Source organism: Zalophus californianus, chromosome 16 (genome assembly GCF_009762305.2).
Source record: "Zalophus californianus isolate mZalCal1 chromosome 16, mZalCal1.pri.v2, whole genome shotgun sequence".
NCBI lineage: Eukaryota > Metazoa > Chordata > Mammalia > Carnivora > Otariidae > Zalophus > Zalophus californianus.
The window spans coordinates 58,113,212-58,119,352 of NC_045610.1; positions in this window are offsets into that span (position 1 = coordinate 58,113,212).

The window sequence follows — 6,141 nt, forward strand, 5'->3', positions numbered from 1 at the left end:
GAGGCAGCCCTGCTCATAGGTAGTAGAGCCCAAGGTTGAAAATTGGATTTGCCGGAGTCCAGACCAGTGTTTTCCATTTATGACACAGCCTCCCAAAACATTAGGTTAAAACACTTTATCTCCAAGTGGACATGATTGAGGCAATTTATGCTGCTGCAAAATTGTTTTGCAAAATTAAAAGCCTGTCCTCCCAATGATGAGCTCCCAGCAGCTCTGACTCACTACATGTCAAACCTTCAAGATCAGCAGCAGCCAAATCAACCCCCCAGTTTGTCCCGCTCCATTTATTACTACAATGAGCCCCACTCGGTAAGAGTGAGGCTTTGGGATCCACACCCAGGGGGCTTTCTCCCTAGCTATTTCCTACCCTTTTCCCCCTACGTTCTGTTATGAACATTTTCAAATATACAGCAGAGCTGAAAACATTGACAGTGAACACGCACAGATCTACCATCTAGATTCGACCTTTACCGCTTAACTGCTCTTGCCTTGTCTGTTCACATCTATCCCTCATGCTAGACGCTTGGCTCCTGGACCTGTTTTGAAAACATAAGCAGAACTATAGTGGTATTAGTTGCATTATTAACTTAGCTCCACGTTCTCTACTTAATTATATTTTATGCACCTCTTAACCTCATGCATGATCAATTATTAACTTTGCCTTTTTACCCCTACTCCCTGTTTACCCACTTGTTGTAGAAACCTAATGGGGGCCAGAAGGTGACATTTGTCTTGACGTATTTGATCATACCAGGTCCCAAATGGTGCTTCATTGTCCAGAAGATTGTTTCTAGAACCCCCTCTCTCAATGTTTCAAGAGCCCCCTTACCCAACCTCTCATGTATGTAAGCTGCCCTAGACTCAGCCGGCAAGGCAGCTTTGGGAATGATCCCCTGCCTTCTCGTTGTCCGGCTGCCCTTCTGGTGACAAAACTTTCTTTTTGCTTCAAAACCAGTATCTCAGGAGTGCCTGGGTGGCTCAGTTGGTTAAGAGCCTGCCTTTGGCTCAGGTCGTGATCCCAGGGTCCTGGGATCAAGTCCCACTTAGGGTTCCTTGCTCAGTGGGGAGCCTGCTTCTTCCCCTCCCTGTCCCTCTGCCGCTCCCCTGCTTGTGCGTGCCTGCATGTGCTCTCTCCCTCTCTCAATAAATAAATAAAATCTTAAAAAAAGAGAGAAAACTATAGCCAACTGAAGCAAGAGAAAAGACAAACAGTATCAGGAATAGAAAGGGGGACCTAACTCCAGACTTAGAAGATTTTTAAAATTATATATGAATGCTATGAACAACTCTATGTCAACGCATTTGAAAATGTAGATGAAATGGAGAATTTTCTAAAGAAATGTAAATTACCAAAATTGACTTAAGGAAAACTTGAATAAAACAATTAACATTAAAGAAGTTGAATCTGTATTCACGTCTCTCTGCTTCCCACTCCTCAAACACCAAGGAAAAAAATACTTGTTTCAGGGGCACCTGGCTGGCTCTGTTGGTCAAGCATGAGACTCTGAGTTTGGGGTTCAAGACCCACGTGGGGCATAGAGTTTCCTTTTAAAAAAAAATGAACACATACGTACTTGTTTCAGAAGAAAAAGGGGGAGGGAACAGGAGCAGCACCACCCAATCTAATCTAAAGCCAAAACCAGACAAAGGCCATCAGGAGAAGGAAAGTAAAGACCCAGCTCCCGTCTGAAGGTATGTGCAAGATATGGAAATTAAATAATGGCAAATTTAACTTTGCCGACATCAAACAAAATTGGTTGTGTTTTATTCCAGGCATGTAAAAACAATAAGATCACAAACTCTCTTAGTGCCCTTCAGGTTAAAAGAGAACAACTATGTGACCATCTTAATGGTCTGAGAAAAAATACCCAATACAAATCATAGTCACTCTTGAGATTAAAATACCCTAACAAACTAGAATTAAAAAGTAACTTTCTGGGGCGCCTGGGTGGCTCAGTCATTAAGCGTCTGCCTTTGGCTCAGGTCATGATCCCAGGGTCCTGGGATGAAGCCCCTCATTGAGACCCGCATCGAGCTCCACATCGGGCTCCCTGCTCCACGGGAAGCCTGCTTCTCCCTCTCCTACTCCCCCTGCATGTGTTCCCTCTCTCACTGTGTCTCTTTGTGTCAAATAAATAAATAAAATCTTTAAAAAAAAATAAGAAAAAAATGTAACTTTCCAGGGCACCTGGGTGATTCGGTCGGTTGAGCATCTGACTTGGGATCAGGTGATGATCCCAAAGCCCTGGGATTGAACCCTGAGCAGTAGGTTGGCTCCCTGCTCACTGGGGGGTCTGCTTCTTCCTCTCCCTCTGCCCCTCCCCCCCTTTATCCTTTATGCCCTCTGTCTCAAATAAATAAAATCTAAAAAAAAAGTAACCTTCCTACCTGATAAACAGGATTCATCAGAAGCCTACCATTAATATATTTAATAGTGACATTTTAGGAAGAATTGTAATAAAGCCCTAGGGAAGGGGCACCTGGCTCGCTCTTTGGTAGAGCATACACTGTTCATCTTGGGTTGTGAGTTTGAGCCCCATGTTGGGTGTAGAGATTACTTTTAAAAAAATCTTAAAAAGGGGCGCCTGGGTGGCTCAGATGGTTGAGCGTCTGCCTTCGGCTCAGGTCATGATCCCAGGGTCCTGGGATCGAGCCCCATATTGAGCTCCTGGCTCAGCGGGGAGCCTGCTTCTCCCTCTCCCTCTGCCTCTCCCCCCTGCTCATGCTGTCTCTCTCTGTGTCTCCGTGTCTCAAATGAACAAATAAAATCTTTAAAAAAAATCTTAAAAAAAAAGCCCTTGGGAAGACAAGGATGGCCCCACTTCTGTTCAACGTTGTACTGAACATACTGAGCGCACGTAGTGCCTACCTTTCACTCGACACTGTGTCAGGTACAGGGCATACAAATATCATAGGATCTGACCAGCAGGGCAAAATGCAGGCCCTTGTGGGCCCGATGCAGTCGGGGAGACAAGCAGGTAGAAACAGACCATGTAATAGGATGGAGCCATAGTGGGGTAGCGGGTAAGGTGCTGAGGGAGAGGAAGGAGGCGCACTGCACTCTCTCTGAGGGGGGCTAAATTATAATTTCAAAAAAAGTTAAAAACATGAGTATCACATATAAAATGAATACGTAGAAGTAATTTTTCCAACTTGCTAATTAATGAGGAAACCAAGAAGATGTTAAGACCAGTTGAAAAGAGAATGGGAAAATCAGCCATGTATGTCGGCAATCAGGAATGCTAGAATGGGTTTGCTAATCGATGCCACACTGCTCAATGTCTTACGGGGCACTAACACAGGATGTTTGACATCATTTTCTCCTGAGGACAGACACCAGTTGTATCTTTGTGGGACAAAATCCATTTGCATTGTTATGGACAAAAATTATTTCGGTTTTCTACAACTTAACCGCCCCCTCCCTCATTCGGAGCTGTGAAGTAGCCTCGTGTACACCCTCCTCCAGAGCCAGGCAAGCCCTGGGGAGGGGGATATGCCCACACCCTATTGAAAGTGTGCTCATATCCTTCTGCCCATTTTCAAGGGGACAATCCCTCTGGGCAGGGGACTATGTCAGTCCGTTCACACCTGCAAGACCACCTTAGAGCACCTCAATCTAGCACGGTAGAATGACCCAGGAGCTTTTACTGTTTATTTTTTTAAGATTTTATTTATTTATTTGACAGAGAGAGAGAGTGTGCGAGCACAAGCAGGGGGAGCGGCAGGCAGAAGGAGAGGGAGGAGCAGGGAGCCCGATGCGGGGCTCTATCCCAGGACCCTGTGATCATGACTTGAGCAGAAGGCAGATGCTTAACAACTGAGCCACCCAGGCAACCCCGTGAAAGGGGAGCTTGTAAACATCTTGATTCCCAGGCCACACCCCAGACCCATAAAATCAGTATTTTGGGGTGGGGGGTGCAGGGGAAGTCCCTGGTGTCAGGCTCTTTAAAGCTCCTAGGTGCTTCTGATGTGCTTCCAAAGTTAGGAACTGCTACTCTGAAGACATCCAAGCAAGAGCAGTTGGCGGGCTCCACTCTCCTCCCCTCCCACTCTCCACTTACCCCTCCTGCTCCTCCCCATCCCATCTCTCCTCTCCTCTCCTCTCCCTCCCAGGCCCAGCCTGGTTTCCATGGTGCCTCCGGGGGTGTGGGGGTGTCCTGAAACATGCCTACTTTTGTGCAGAAAGCACCAAGTGGGGGCAGCCCAGGACAACCCTCTTCCATCCCCACCCTGGGGGATGGTCCAGGAAGATGGCATCTTTTGAAAATGTTTTCCTCCAACACCCAGAAGGATCCCACAGCTTGAGAGCAGCAAATGAGAAGAAATCTATCACCCTCAGGAAATTGGTTCCGGCGGCCCCGCAGAGCGACAGTAATCAGAAGCCCTTGGAGTGCCCGGCTAAATAAATAGGTTTAAAACTAACGCACCAGCTGCTGCAGGAAAATGTGTAACCCCAAGATGGGTGGGCTGTGGGGCTGCCCTTATCTGCTCAGCAAGGGCATAAATCTGGGCACACGGAGGGGGGGGCCCAGCTCCCACTGGCTCCTTTCACAGAGCAAATCTGCTCTCAGCCTCCAGAACATGTTTTCAGCCTGAGAAGAGCTGCAAAGCCAGGGCAGAATGCCCACCTCCTCAGAAAGGGGGTGTGCGGGGTGGGGGGGTGTCGGGTTCAAAGTAGAACAATACCCAGGACTCCCTGGGCCCCAAAGGGAAGTCTCCTAAGGTGGGTACAGAAGACAGCTCTTGTCTGCTGAACCCTGGGCTTGCTCCAGTCCTTGGCCTCTGAGCAAGGACACCGAGAGCCACTCAGAGTGGTGACAGGGCTTAGCCAGGTCCTCCTGGGCCTCTCTGAGCCACTAGGCCGAAGAGCAATAGAGTCCTCATTAAGATGAGCGGGAGGCACTCCGCGAACCACTAGGCAGCACTCCAAGCCCAGGCATTGTTTCTACCCCTCCACCAGACTCTCGTAAGACGTGCCACTACCGGGCGAAGAGGTCGTTTGTTACACATCAAAGTGACGGTGGGTCTCGCAAATCAGTGAATCCCTGCCAATCTGCAGAGTTCCTGTTACAGGTATAAATGTGCCCGGCATTCAGAGGGGACATTTTGAAAAGAAAGACACAGAGAAGCGCATCTGCCATGTCCCCAAGGATTGCTTCCTGAGCACCAGCTGTCACCTGGCCCTTTCATCCTTGAGCCTCCAAACACCCTGCACAGCACCGGAGGCAGAGACCAGAGTCCCCGCCCCTGCCCCTCCGGCAACAGGAGCACCTAGTTAAAAGGCTGTACTTTGCGGGCACCTGGGTGGCTCAGTTGGTTAAGCGACTGCCTTCAGCTCAGGTCGTGATCCTGGAGTCCCGGGATCGAGTCCCGCATCGGGCTCCCTGCTCAGCAGGGAGTCTGCTTCTCCCTCTGACCCTCTTCCCTCTCGTTCTCTCTCTCTCTCTCTCTCAAATAAGTAAATAAAATCTTTAAAAAAAAAAAGGCTGTACTTTGCAAACTCCCTTGTAGCCAAAGGTGACAAATCAAGGTGCCTGCAGGGCTGACTCTTGCTGGAGGCTCCAGGGAGAAGACTTTCCTTGCTCTTTCCAGCTTCTAGAGGGCACTGCATTCCTTGGCTCATGGCCCCTTTTCCCCACTTTCAAGTTCAGCAGCTTCCAGGGTCAAGTCTCCTCTCTGTCTCTGACTCTCCTGCTTCCGTCTTACAAGGACCCTTGTGATGACATTGGGCCCACCTGGACAGTCCAGGACAATCTCCCCATCCCAGGGTTCCTAGCTTCATCTCATCTGCAAAGTCCCTTCTGCCCTGTGAGGTGACACACTCACAGGGTCCAGGGACTAGGGCACGCACAGCAATGGGAGCAATTGTCCTTTTCATCCCAGATCCACCATACCACTGTCCCTCTGGCCTCACCCATGCAGATGATTTCCTTTGGGAACTGTCCACTCTGTGCCGCTCCTCACCCCCACCCTCCCTACACCAGCTAGAGAGGAGAGGACGGAGGGGAGCTGGAGTCCCAGAGGCCTGACCCCACCGGTGCGGGGTTCCGGAGCCCCTGCAGCTGCTCCATCCCTGAACACATCGGGTACATGAACGAATAAGTCCACTTTTTAACATAAGTCGGGTTGGGTTTCTGTCAC